Below are 15,575 nucleotides of genomic sequence, written 5' to 3' on the forward strand. Positions count from 1 at the left end.
AAACGGGTCGGGTCCGATGAGTTGATTTTTTTTTATTATTATTTTTTAATAAGAGAATTGCAGAGTGGAAATTTGAGTCAGCATTTGTTTTTGGCTACTAAATAAGTTAAGTAAGACAAATGCGTTATGCTAAGGGAAGAAAGAAAATCATGTATAAAAATATTTTATATTAATGTTAGGCTTTCATTTTGGTCAAAATTACTTTTTGATACGCGTTTAAAGATTTTGGTCCCCAAGGATTGACATTGGAAAGTTCACTAGTTGTGATGACATCCACAATTAATTAAGGTACTTATTATTTAATCACTATATAATTAATCACTCTATTAACAAAAATTGTTAATTAATATATGCAAAGTTCTTTTGATGGGAATATGTGGGACATGCACAAAATGGGAAATGCAAATTCAATGGAGCAAATTCTCAATTTTTTTAATATATTTATATAGAAACTAAAAAATTTTCTTTATTTTTAATATATATTTGCATGATTGTCTAGTTTTGTTTGAGATGCCTTCTTTTATAATATTAAAAAATTGTAATAATGTGTTAATTAATGAAATTTAATTTAGTAATTTTAGAGTTATTTTTAGAATCGTGAAATTTAAGTTTAATTATAATATATAAGTTGTTAAAATTAAGTTATTTATATCTAATATATAAGTAGAAGGTAAACACATATGGATTAAAAAGGGAGGGAAGTGAACTATGGATTAGCAAGTTTATTAAGACCTTATTTAGTTCAATTCTATAATAAAATTCATTTCATTTACAAATGAATTCTATAATATAATTCATTTATAAATGAATTTCTTTGTTTGATATAGTTTATATTAAATATGGATTTCATTTCAAATGAAATAATTTTATGTTTAGAATAAATAAAATATAATAAGAGAATAATTTTGTCACTTAAAATATATAATTTTAAATTTAAAATTCATTTGTAAATTTTATCAATTTTAATAGAATTTAGTGTAGTTATAATAAATTATACAGAATTGAGTATTAACAATTTCAAATGAATTTTTATTTAAATTAAACACTAAAATTTTAGATTTATAAATAAATTTTATAAAATTTTATAAAATTCATTTATATCAAACACTGCTTAAATGCTGACTTTATTTGTATTCCTTTACTTTTACAATGTGTTTGAATAAAATGAAAAAAGATTTTATAAAATAAAGTAAAATAAGTTAATAGAAGATAAGATAGCAAAATCTCCCAACTCACTAATTTAATAAGTAAAAAAAATGAAGATTTTAGAGGTTTTAAAACCTCTAAAATCTTTAAAAAATCTTATTCTCAAATAAACATATTACTTTAAAAACTTATCCCTTATATCTAAAAATTTTTTCCTAATTTTTAAGGTGTATGAAATGAGAAGAACTTGAATTCGAATTTTCTTATTTATATATTTTAAAATAATTCACTTTTATTATTAAAAAAATAATTAATAATATATCAGTTATTATTCTATTAATTGAGTTTTTATTTAAAAAAGAAACTCATTGAAGCTCATTTTTTTTCTTGGTAGGGCCAAAGTGTACCATTGTGAGATCAGAAAATTCCAAATCAAACCGCGTGGATATAATCTTTCAACACTGTTTTGATAGGAAGCATCTCATGACAAAAACAAATTTATGAGGCATAATCCAAATTAATAGGAAAAAAGAAAAAAAAAAGGCCCATAAAAATATTCTCTCATAAAGCATAAAAGTGTCTTGGTGAAACAAAGAAAATAAGGATATAGAACCTAAAAGGAAATGTTTAGACTTTGGCATGTTTTAAATTATTATTAAAAAATTATTTTTTTAAATATATTAATTAAAAAAATATTAAATAATAAAATAATTTTTATTAAATTATTTTTTTAACGATATTTAAAGAGATATTTTTACTTAAAAAGGTAATTTTAATTTTTCAGTCTGGGTATCAGATTGTATGATTTGTAAGATTGACACTTAATTAATTGTATAAATTGGATAAATTAAAAAAAATAAACTATTTAATTTCGGCTATTTTAGTTGTTGTGTGAATTGAAATGTCTTACAAGTGATTTCGGATGAAATTGATGGAAATTGCACTAGAGATAAATTTTTAACAATTTTTTTTTTTAAATAAGCTAAAATTAAAATAAAAAAGCAAGTGGCATTTGCCACGTGGCTAACAAGTTCTGGATACGTCACTGTTGACAGAAGCTCAAGCCTCCCACTTGGCTTGGACTATCTAGAGTTCGGATCCACCGGATTTCACCTGCTCCCGAGTTCATGGGTGGGTCAGCAAGTCTAGCCAACTAAGGAAGCTCTTTTCCAGTCACTCTTCTTTTTTAAGTGCTTGTATTTCTGTGCTTCACTTTCAATTTTACTTCAAAACGCTCTCTTCAATTCCTCTTCCTTTCTTTTCCTCCAAATTTGAGTCTCTCACTCACCCCTGAGGGACTCTTCTTGCCTCTGTTCTGCTTTCTTCAAGATTCTGATCACTACCCATCTCCAAGAAAATGGAGCTTTCAGCTTCTAATGAGTCCACCCAACAGCACCACCAGCAAACTCTCCCTCCTAGAAGAGGCCAGATAAAGGTGAAGATTTTCAAGGTTTTAATGAAGTCAGCTTCTGCAGCCTTTGCTTCTCTTGGTAAAAGTTGCAGGCGAAATAGAGTTGGAAGTTCTGCCACCTCTAGCTTATCACTACCCATCTCCAAGAAAATGGAGCTTTCACCCTCTAATGAGTCCACCCAGCAGCACCACCAACGCCGCCACCAGCAAACTCTCCCTCCTAGAAGAGGCCAGATAAAGGTGAAGATTTTCAAGGTTTTAATGAAGTCAGCTTCTGCAGCCTTTGCTTCTCTTGGTAAATGTTGCAGGCGAAATAGAGTTGGAAGTTCTGCCACCTCTAGCTTCTCCACTCCTCTTGCGATTTCTAGTGGGTATAACTCAGATGTTCCTTCTTAATCTTTTGCTCTCTGTTCCTTCAATTGAATTGGGTTTCCTTGGTGTACTCTGTATAACATATTCACTATAACTATTACTTTGATTTTTTTTTTTTCTCTTTCTTTTTGGTCCAGATTGGCCTACTGCTGCCATTTGTATTCATAAATAATTCTTTCATTATATATATATATATATATAATGGGTTGTGTAGAAAATGGGTCAATTAGACCCATTATATGCATGTTTATAAGCTGAATATTGCTAATTGAAATCGATGACTTAGTATTGTAAATGAATTGCCAGTGATTTTTCTGGGTATTTCCTCCAGTTTCATGCCATTTACATTTCTGTTCTTTCGAATTGTTGACGATGAACTTGCGCATTTGCAGCAAAAGGGTATGCTTTTTCTGGGTATTTTCCCTGTAGTTTCATACCATTTCCATTTCTGTTCTTTCGAATTGTTGATGAATACAAGAAACTTGCACATTTGCAGCAAAAGGGTATGCATTTTTTGGGTGTTTGATCTAACAATTTTACAAATTTTTTGATGATATTGGTAGTGGAATGGACAGAAAGACATTATTATCTTCTTGAACTTGATTCTGGCAATACTCTGTTTCTATCAATTCTTCAGACATTGATCCTTCAAACCAAATAATTGATTCCAGAAAGATGGAATGAAGTCAGCCATATTTATCAGTGCCAGTAAATTTGGTATTTTTCACGTTTTGGATAATTAAATTTACACAATAGGAATACTTCAAATTTCCCGTTTTGGTTAAGGTCTAAAAGGTTTATTAAAATAGCATCTTTAAAAGAAATCAGAAGCCTTAGTACCAGCTGCTAAACTAATAAAAGACGATAAATTTACCATAACTAGAGCAAGACTCACAATGCCAGATGCTTGTAGGCTCTGTTTGGATACCTCTCTTATTTATACTTGTATTGTTTGGTAGGCCAAATGATTATATTAATATTCAAAGATTAAAAAAATATTCATAATAAATTATTTTTCTTAATTTTATTAAAGATTTAGGGAGCGTTCTGATTATAATCAATGAGATAGTATCAAAAATTATTCTTGCAGGGCAAAATTAATATTTAATAATTAATAAAATAATTAATGATTATTAAAATAATTAATATTATTTTTAATTTAAATATAATTATAATATATTCTTAAATTATACTAAATAAATGCAAAAGTGTGAACAATTTGCAATGATTTTTAAAGTAGTCAAAATTTTGATACTGCAGTCCATAAATTTACTCCGATGAAGTCAGTCAACTTAAATAATAATTTCAGATGCTTTTTTCTTTTTAATTGTTTCCTTAATTAAGAAGGTTGTTCCCTGCCTTCTGACTTCTCTATTTCTTTATTTGTTGAATTAGACAAGCACTTTCTCCTTCCTTGCAATGATATGCTTGAATTTATGTGAAAATGATTTTAATAATTATTAATAAAATATTTATATTAAATTTTATATATAATTAATTAAAAAAATATAAATTTATATATAAATAATTTAATAATTGATAAATTTATTCTCACATAAACTCAAATTCTTTTTGAAATGAATTTTTTTTTTTTAAATAATTGAATGCATTTAATTTTTAATATTTAGAAGGAATTGGTGATGATTCTGCTTCATTGTTTTCCACAATATTTATTCATATAGATACGTGACCAAATTGTTATGAGTATCCCTCTTTTTCCATATTCCATAGCTTGTCATAACTTTTATAATCAATCCCTAAAAGAATAAAACTTTCATTATTGAATTTTTATAACCATAAAAAATGATATCCATTCATTTAATTTTTTTTAATTAATTTAGTTATAAATTAATTCAAATTTAATAATTATAATACGATTTTAATATTATTCAATTAAAATTTATTAGCTATTTATTTAAATTTTATAATTGATAAATAGTGAAAATTATAATTATTTTTCTTACTAAAATATTTTTGTAGGTCTACATGTATTTTTTAATCCCAAAATTTCAATGGATTAAAATTACTCTTATGAACTAATTTTAAATTCTAATCTTATTAATTGATAAGTGTACAATTGAATTTTTTAAACAATAAGAAGATTATTGAAATTTCATTTCTTAATTTTTTTATTATAAAACATATATTCGACGAATAAATTTTAATTTAATAAACTATGAAATTATAAATTCAAATTCTAATTAAAATTAAAAAATAAAAAAAAGAAATAAACATTTCTTCATTATATTATATGATTTCATATAATTTATAAGCTAAACACACCAATAAATATATATATATTTTTAAAACATTGAAACTTAAAGAAATAAGGTAACCCAAGTGTGAAAGCTAGTTGTTTATATGCAATGAGTGTAGAGTATCCTTGCACATTTTTCATTTCTCATGTCTTTAAATTCAAAGCTAGGGTTTGTATCTCTTATTTATTAATTAAATATTTCAATGATATATTTTTTAATTATTGAACCTGAGTTCTCTCTTTAATTTATCTATTTAATTAATATATTATATATAGGGTCTATTATATTTTAAAATAAAATTTATTGTAATTTTAAATGATTTATTAATTATAAATTAAATAAAATATACATATCAAAATAGATCAATATTTTTTTATAGGAAAAAATATTTTTCTATGCCAGCTAATCCTAAACCAAAGAAATTAATGGAGTCTCCCATTGGCAATAATTAAAGCTTATCCTTAATCATCATCGTTAATTAATTATCCACGTGTGGATATTGGAATCATTCTACATTTTGATTTTTGTAATTTTTCTATCCTAATTATTCCCACTTTAATTCTAAAAAAATAAAAAAATGATTTTTAATTCCCACTAGTAAAATATTGTTTTTTGGTACATTTTCAAAGTCAACAAAAAGTGCATGCTTAATTAAAACAAAGATTAATTAACATTTGAATTAATGCTTTTTTGATTCAACCAGTTTAAAATTATTAGGTTCTCTCTGTCTATTTTTACCTATAGTATTTGATTTTTTTTTAAAATTATTTATTATAATTAAAAAATTAATAAGTATTAATTATTTTTTTTTATTTTATCTTCTATCTTTATTAAATATAATAAATATTTATACTAGAAATAATTCATTAAAATAAAAGTTAATTTAATTAATTACTAGTATATTTTTACAAAAATGAGATTATCCCAGTCTCTAAGTCACCGTGCAAAACTCAAATGCAACATATAAAATAGACGGAGGGAGTATATAAATTAGAGAGATTTCATTATTTGAGGAGTCATTTTTAAATTTGATTATTGGTAGTTCTGAAACCATAATTTCAAAGGCTTGACAGGTCGTTCAGGGTCATTATACAAGAAAGAGACCACCAAAGAGTAGAGGCTCCTCAAGAAAATCGATCATAAAAAGCTGTTCTTGTAGCAAAGTCCTTGTTTTCAAGCCTGGGACAATTGCTAAAAATTAAATACAACAATTCACTTGAATACTTGCTTGACAAATAGCAATGTTACATATACCTGCATTGATCCTGCCATTCACTACAAACTATTGCTTTTATGTTATTCAATGGCTTGGAAAGCCCTTTAGGCAACTGAAACCATATTTATCTTCTCTCTCTATCTTTCACCTCATCTATTCTGTTGCGGCCACTGATGACTCTGCCACCATGCTAAAACTAGCCAAGGCCCTCAGACCCACTCCATTGCACTGGTCAACCGAGAATGCGACCGGCTGCTGTAATTGGGATGGCGTCCAATGCAACAAGAACCGTGTCATTGCCATCTACCTTAAAGGGAAAAAGCTCTGCGGCACCCTTCCCTCGGAACTCTCTACTCTTACCCAGCTTGGGCACCTCTCTGTTCATCATAACAAACTCTCCGGTCCCCTCCCTTCCCTTGCCAATCTAACTTGGCTCAGAGAACTATATATTGGCGAGAACAACTTTACTAGTATCCCACATGACTTCTTTGAAGGACTCATCAGATTGGAATCCTTTGGCATTAGCCATAATGCCAATCTTGCTCCTTGGTCTCTGTCCACTGCTCTAATTCAATGTGGACAGCTAGTAAATTTTGATGCAAGATTCACTAACATCATGGGCACTATACCTGATATCTTTGCGTCCCTTCCAAGCTTGCAGAATCTTTTCCTGTCAAACAAAAATTTGACAGGGACTTTACCTGCATCTTTAGCAAATTCAGGAATCCAGTTATTGCTACTCGACAATCAAGAAATCGGGTTATCAGGTACCCCCCATGTGTTATCTTCCATGTCAAGGCTAAGGAAGGTGTGGCTTCACAAGAATCAATTTACAGGTCCTCTTCCAGATTTCTCAAACTGCCATAATTTGTTTGAATTGAAGCTAAGCGATAACCTGTTTACTGGGGCAGTACCAGTTTCCTTCGTTTTACATACCAATTTGAAACGAGTTTCTTTATCAAACAACAAATTGCAAGGACCTGTCCCTACGTTTCGAAGGAATGTGAAGGCTATATGTATTATGGCAATAATTTTTGTGTGAAAGATGCTCGGATTGGTTGCAGTCCTCCAGTGACCATAATGCTGGTGGTTGCAGGTGCTTTGGGGTATCCACAGACATTTTCTAATTCTTGGCAAGGAATAATGCTTGCAAGAATTGCTCATTTATTACCTGCAATGAACATGACAGGACTATTGCAGTGAATTTTGGAAAGCAGAATATCACAGGGACAATATCTCCGTTCTTCGCCAAGCTACCTGGATTGAGGATCTTGAGCCTGAATGATAATAATTTGACGGCTTCCATCCCTGAAAGCTTGACAAAGTTGACTCAACTTGAGGTTCTTGACGTCTCTAACAACAATCTTACCGGAAAAATCCCAGTTTTTGCTGCTTCCGTGAAATTGATCACTATACCAGGCAATGCTTTACTTGATAGTAATGTTATGTCTAGAGAAAACAAGATGTCACCATCTTTGATTGTTAGCTTTGTCATTTTTATTGCTCTTGTGTTGTTTCTGATGTTTAAATTTAGAGCTGGGAAAAGACTCGGAAGGTCTAGAAGTGTGAAGGGTCATGAGAAGTGGAATATACTGGTTCACAACGAGGCAGGTTATCTCACATATAAAATGGGAAATGTTTTGATTCCATTTGAAGTTCTTCAACAGTTGACCGATGATTTCAATGAGAATAATATATTTGGCATGGGAGGTTTTGGTGTGTTTTATAAAGGGGAATTCCATGATGGCACTAAGATTTCTGTGAAGAGGATGGGATCTACAGCAATGGTGACCAAGGGAATGAATGGGTTTCAAGCTGAGGTTGCTGTGCTTACTAAAGGGAATGAATGGGTTTCAAGCCGAGGTTGCTGTGCTTACTAAAGCAAGGCACAGGCATCTAGTTTCTCTCTTCGGTTACTGCACAAATTGCGATGAGGGGATTTTGGTGTCCGAATACATGCCACAGGGGACTCTAGCAGAACATTTGGTCGAATGGCGCGAACGTGGATACCCTTCTCTTAATTGGAAGCAAAGGGCTACTATTGCACTCAATGTAGCACAAGGAGTAGAATATCTGCACAATTTAGCTCAGCAGAGTTTCATTCATAGAGATCTGAAGCCTTCAAACATACTTCTAAGAGACGACATGAAAGCTAAGGTAGGAGACTTTGGTTTGGTTAGAAATGTGCCTGTTGGGAAATATTCCTTGGAGAGAAGAGTGGCAGGAACATTTGGCTATCTTGCACCTGAGTATATTGGTAAGTATGGGCTTTCCTACTTCGTTTTAATTTTTTTTTTTTCCCTCAATGGCTCTGACTGGGGTTCAAACTCTAAGTAAACTCATTAGTTGGTGTTATAACAAGTATGCAAATCTAAGACACGTACACAAATCGCACAATCACATAATATTGAAAAGAGAAGAAGAATAACACAGAATTTAACGTGGTTCAACTATAAGGTCTACGTCCACGGACCGGACAAGACAAGAGAAAAAATGTTCCACTATGATGAAAAGAGTAAGATACAATCAATCAGAACTCTCAAACTCTAACCCCAGTGTGTTACCCGAATATCTCACAACTCTAACGCAAAGGGTAGAATATTACAATATTTATATCGGTCCATACCGCTGGGGCAATTTGCTGGATTATTATGTGTAGAGACTTTCTGCACAGTTACAGTCCTCTAAGATATAATGTCTCGAATGAAGTGATATCTGACATCAATGTGCTTAGTTCGCTCATAGTACATTTGATTCTTTGTGAGATGTATTGCACTCTAGCTATCACAAAACACTGTTGCGTTATTCTGTATCAACCCAAGATCACCCACCAAACCTCGTAACCATAAAACTTCCTTTACTGCCTCTGCTAAGGTCATATATTTAGCCTCTGTGATAGACAAAGCAACTGTAGCTTGTAATGTTGCCTTCCAACCGATAGCACCTCCAGAAAGAGTAAACAAATAACCTATCAAAGACCTCTTCTTGTCTAAGTCTCCTACAAAATCTGAATCCACATAGCCAACAACTGAATCACTCATTTTGGCCCTATCAAATGTCAGACCAACATTTGTAGTACCCTTCAAATACCTTAAAATCCATTTCACTGCCTGCTAATGCTCTTTCCCAGGACACGCCATGTATCTACTCACAATACTAACTGCATGTGAAATGTCAGGTCGAGTGCATACCATAGCATACATGATGCTACCAACAGCACTCGAATAGGAAACACTAGACATGTGCTTCATCTCCTTATCTATTTTTAATGACACGTCTGCAGATAACTTGAAATGGGCAACAAACGAAACAGTCACAGGCTTAGCATTATTCATGTTGAAACGCTTAAACACTTTCTCAACATAGGCCTGTTCAGACAAGAAAAGCTTCCCAACACTTCTATCCCTCGTAATTTCCATTTCCAATATCTTCTTTGCAGCACCCAAATCCTTCATCTCAAACTCATCACTCAACTACTTTTTCAGAATATTAATTTGTGACATGCTTTTAGCAGCAATAAGCATGTCATCCACATACAACAGCAAATAAACAAAGGAATCATCTGAAAGTTTCTTATGATACACACAACTGTCATTTGAACTACGATTAACGCCATTACGAACCATGAATGTATCAAATCTTTTGTACCACTGCCTAGGAGACTGTTTCAGATCATATAAAGATTTCTTAAGCAAGCAAACACGATTTTCCATACCTAAAATAACAAATCCCTCGGGCTGACTCATATAAATTTGCTCCTCCAACTCACCGTTCAAAAATACTGTCTTCACATCTAGTTGCTCAAGCTCTAGATCATGAAGAGCAACCATAGCAAGTAAGACTCTGATAGAACTGTGCTTCACAACTGGAGAAAACACTTCATTAAAGTCAATCCCCTCCCTCTGAGTAAAGCCTTTTGATACCAATCGTGTTCATCGACTTATATGCATAGCAGTAGAAATTATAATATTGTTATAATTATGAGATTTCGGCTGTATTATAGCATTGTTCTAAAAATATTTCTGATCAATGTTATATTGAGACTGGACATTGATATAACTGTTGATATTAGTACACGTTGCATTCTTTCTTTTATGATAGGAAGCAACAATTCTCATTAAGCTGAGTTATATGAGATACCTAGAACCAACGTTTAGGTGCTTGTGATGATAAGTTCACTAAATTGACTTGCGCGAAGATTTCATATGGAAGTTTACTTGTATCTATGGAAAGACTCACGTGATAGCCGTGTAAGTAATCCTTAGACTTGAGACATTTAGTTATCTTATATAAGAATTACTAGATTTTGATACTGTTCACATGTCATTTTATACAAGAATAACAAATGTAGCAGCTGTTGGATATAGTATGAACTATATAGAGATATTTAATTGTCAAGATAGAATTCATCACCCTTGGCCAGTATGAATTGTTAAATCCTTGTGCAAGGTAAAATAAGATTGAGATCTTATTTAATTAATCAATTATACTAGGAGAACAGAAATGATTTATGCATAATAAATACATTCCATGTATTAATGTATAAATTAAAATATTATAATGAAGGGATATTAAGTACACTAACAGACTAATCATAGAAATGTTAGTCAAACAACTTTGACAAGTTCTAATATTTAGATGATCATTATACATTGCTAGATGTCAATAATGATCTACAAATATAATTAATCAATTATGAATTGATGATAAAATTAAAGTATTAATTTTATCTAATTATGTTTGTTGCCAACATATTAGGACCTAATGGGTCATACACATAAAGACTGTAAGTGAGGAATTAAATTGGGTTATCAAGTTAGACTTGATAAAAATAAAATACTTATGAACCAATGCATAAATTTTATTTAGACTGTTTAATGTCCTAATAATTAAGTGTGGACTTAATTTAAAGTTTAAAAAATTGTAGGAATTAATTATGTGAATTATAATTCCTATAAGGGTCAATTTATAATTAATAAATTTAAAGGGTTAAATTTATAATTATGAAAAGTTGTTTCCTATAAAAAGAAGCTTGTCTTCCATTCTCAAAAAAGAGAGCTTCCTTTTAGAGCTAGCACTCATAATTTCAAATTTTGAAGAATTTCCTCATAATCGGTCTGTGAGGATACCATCAGAGATCGGACATTTGGATGACTAGTGGTTTTCTACAACTCGTCTCGATGGTTAGCAAATTCCCAAATTAATGAGGTAATTTGCTAAACAATAAAAATTTAAAAAATTCCACCATTTCATAATTTAATTAAAGTTGATTTTTTGGGTTTAATTTTCTACTCAAATTGGTTGTGCATCAATGCTTCCTAACAATATAATTAATTTATTCTATCTATTACATATTGTTTGATGCTTAATTATTCTTCTTTGTTCCCTCTTTGAACTGATTTTCATATTTTGTCCTGCTTTCTGCTTAATGAAACTCCCCAATACGTATATAAAGCAACAATATTTTCATTGGAATGATCTCCTATTTCATTGTCAATGTGTTGTCTTGTCATTTCAATGTCAAGCTAGGCCTTCTTAACAATGTTGAAGTTGCCAGCGGAATTTTAAAGGAAAACATCCTTTTATATCTTCTTTATTTTGTCCTATTCTCCCTTTGCATTTGGAGTTGACGTTATCCATTAGTTGACAATGAAATTGGCCTCAAATAGTTAGGTTGTGGTGTTTATCTTACATTATGTTATTGAAAGCTTGGAAAACAATTTGTCCTGGTGAAACCTCAAAAAACATTCCCCTTTTCTCTCTCTTTCTTTTCTTGTCCATTGCCGCTGCACAAGATGACTCTATCGCTATGCTAGAACTAGCCAAAGCTCTCACTCCCACTCAAGCATGTGGTCGACGAATGACTCACTTGTTAGTAGTATGCCCTAGAGCATATCATTTAGTATGTATCTTGTAGATATTTTATTAATAAAAGGCATTACCACTTTTCCGTTTACATAATATATTTATGTGTAATAGAAAAGGTCCATTGATATTTTGTTAGAAATATTATTCTTAAGTTGTTAAGAATATGAGTGACAATATTTCTAGCACAAAGTATCATAAATAGGTTCACAATCGAGGATACTTCATAATAAGGACATGACTTATCCAGAAAGATTGTATTCATGTTTGTTCCCAAGTTATTTATATGAGATATAAATAAGATGGAATGGTGAGTCTCATGCCATATAACAAACATGATAGGCACTTATAAATGATAAGTAGGTCAACCGGTGACGCTTATGATAAGCACATGGAGTTTACTCTTGTCAATGTTTTGTCATAAATCATATCAGTGCATATAATCTTTAGACCTGAGATAGCACAGTTATCTTGTATATAGGTAGTTTGAGTTTGATACTGCTTTCATACTTGTACTAAGTATGGGTATATGGGCATGTGTTGGCTCCTGCTAGTTATATATGGAGGTAGGTGTTGATCAAGATGGAATCTGTTCCTCTAAGTAAATAGAGATAAAATCCTATGTTCATTTAATTGTTCTTGATGTTTCAAGTTCCTGGCCAGACAGATAGATTTATTCGTAAAAGAGTTTCTGATGAGAAAATCTTTTTAATCAAGAACTGGAATTAAAAGAGAACATAATATTCATAGCAAATGGAGTTTGACATAAACCATGACTCCAGCTTGAGTTGGGATTTTGTAACAGAGAGATTCTAGTGCATGGTAACATATGATTATAGGTTCATTTAAGGTAAATCTTATTACTAATTGGGTGGCCATGGCATGCTATGCTAGGTGTTAACCATGGTCTATGAGGTTCATAAAATGATTTAGAGAAATCATTTGTGGTAAGAAAGAGTTCTGATGATATTAAGAGTTGATATCATGTCTCATTGCCAATTAGTGATGAGCCTAGTAAGCCACACACATACACAAGTTATCACCTATTTAAATATGATTTAATTAATTAATTAAAGAGTTTAATTGATTAATTAAATAGATTTGGTTTGCAATAAAATTGTAAAGTCCCTAGCATGACTTGAAACCAAATCTAGATTATTGGATGTGTAATATAAATTAAATTTATATTTAAAGTGTTTAAATATGAATTTAATTGATGAGAAATTAATTAATAGAGATTAATTAATTAATTTATATTTGATATAAATTAATTAGAAGAAGAAAATAATTATTTTGGGTTAAGAACTCAAAATTAAGACACAGGGGCATTTTGGTCATTTCACAGTGTGACACGTGGCACCATGAGATGGTGACACATGGCATAACACATAAGCTTGCCAAATATTTTTTAATCATGTAAGATGATTAAAATCAAGATTAAATATAGGTTTGACACTTGGCACAATGTGATTGAGTCACTTAAACCTAGAGCTAATCAAAATGTGACATGTGGCTAGGGTTTAATGTGTTAACCTAGCTATTTAAGTGGGGTTATGAAAAGAAAACATAACCAGCAGCCTCTCCTCTCAATTGTCACGCCACTTTGAGCCTCTCCAGCCATTCTTCTTCATCTCTCATCAATTCAAAGAGATTAGCCATCAATCTCTTGAATTAAGAACACTAGAAATTGTTTCTAGTGTCCTGTTTACATCTTTAATCTCTTAAAAGGCAGAACTTGAATTTCTAATTAATAGAAAAAGCTTTAGAAGCTATTCAAGGGCTGCCATAGGTGTTCTTGGTGTGGACAAGCTAGAGGGACAACATCTGGTGTCCTGAAGACGAATCTCAAAGGCGCAGACACGCCGCAAAGGCATCAAGAGGTTAGTGTAATCGTTCTTGATTTAATCTAGGTTCTAAAATTAATCTGATTAATTTTAAAATCTTAAATGGCAAATACAGATCCAAAAACATATTAAAAGAGTTTTAATATGTTGTTTATCATTGAAATCAAATAGATAAAAATAAATCTTGCATGATGCATGTGACCCTAGGTGAAAATTTTTGAATTCAATGGTATAAACTTGTGTTTCTCACGCTTCCGTTCCTTCAATTGGTATCAGAGCCACTATATTTGCCATTTAGATTGTTGATTATATAATTTAATTGTGTGTTTGATCATGAGATCAAGAGATTCATTGCTGGTTGGATCAAGAGGTGTGGCGTCACACATGGTGAAGCCACCATTGGTGGCGGCAACAATGGTTCCATGGGTGATTCAAGGTTTGGCTTTTAATTCTGCAATTGTTGTATGATCTAAGGCCTATTCTTTGACTAATTAAAGTGTTTAATTAGTTGTTTTAATCACACAATTAAATTATGATTCAAATCAGAATTTTAAAAAATGTTTGAATGTGATTCAAATCTGAATTTTAAAAGTTGTTTGAATGAGATTCAAATCTGAATTTTTAAAGTTGTTTGAATCATATTTAAATCTGATTTTTTAAAATTGATTCAATAAAATTCAGATCTGATTTTTTAAAAAATATTTGAATGTGATTCAAATCTGATTTTTAAAAAAAATATTTGAATGTGATTCAAATCTGAATTTTTGAAGTTGTTTGAATGTGATTCAAATCTGAATTTTTAAATTTGTTTGAATGAGATTCAAATCTGAATTTTTAAATTTATTTGAATCATATTCAAATCTGGATTTTTAAGTTGAATATGAGATATTCAATTTAATTTAAGTATGTATGTTTTATTTAATTGTTAAATAGTGATATGCATGATGGATGATCATGGATTATAAAAGACCAATGTGATTGGATTTATTTCTTTTATGTTTCTTTGGGATTGTAAATTAATTAATTTATTTTAATTTATTTTGGGCATGTATTATTAAGTTTATAATAATATTTTTGGGTTGTAATTTCATTTATTTAAGTTCTTGTAAATTCGCCTTGGTATGCCAAGGATTACTATGTAATATTGGATTGCAAGAAGTTCAAGGAGGTCAAGAGCATTGGTGGGACCAGTGGGAGGAATTCAAGATCAAGTGTTGATTATGTACTCCTTCAGCAACTCTTGTAAAATGAATGAATGAAATGCACCTAGGAATGCCCTGATTCAATTCTTGGTGGCTCAGAATTGAATCCCTTAGAAAGTCCATGATCATACCATATTTATTGCTTATCCATGAATGCATGAGATGTATGTGAATGTATGCAATTATATGATATATGCATGCTAAATGGATAATGTACAAAGTGAGACCTTAATAGTAATTAGGATGGCTATAAAATCTTCC

The 15,575-nt window shown here is 30.8% G+C and overlaps 1 pseudogene; it reads left to right on the forward strand.

Moving 5' to 3' along the window:
• Positions 1-6,428: 6,428 nt before the first annotated feature.
• LOC110665110 (receptor-like kinase TMK4) lies at positions 6,429-9,091 on the forward strand (annotated as a pseudogene).
• Positions 9,092-15,575: the final 6,484 nt, after the last annotated feature.

Source organism: Hevea brasiliensis, chromosome 1 (genome assembly GCF_030052815.1).
Source record: "Hevea brasiliensis isolate MT/VB/25A 57/8 chromosome 1, ASM3005281v1, whole genome shotgun sequence".
Taxonomy (NCBI): domain Eukaryota; kingdom Viridiplantae; phylum Streptophyta; class Magnoliopsida; order Malpighiales; family Euphorbiaceae; genus Hevea; species Hevea brasiliensis.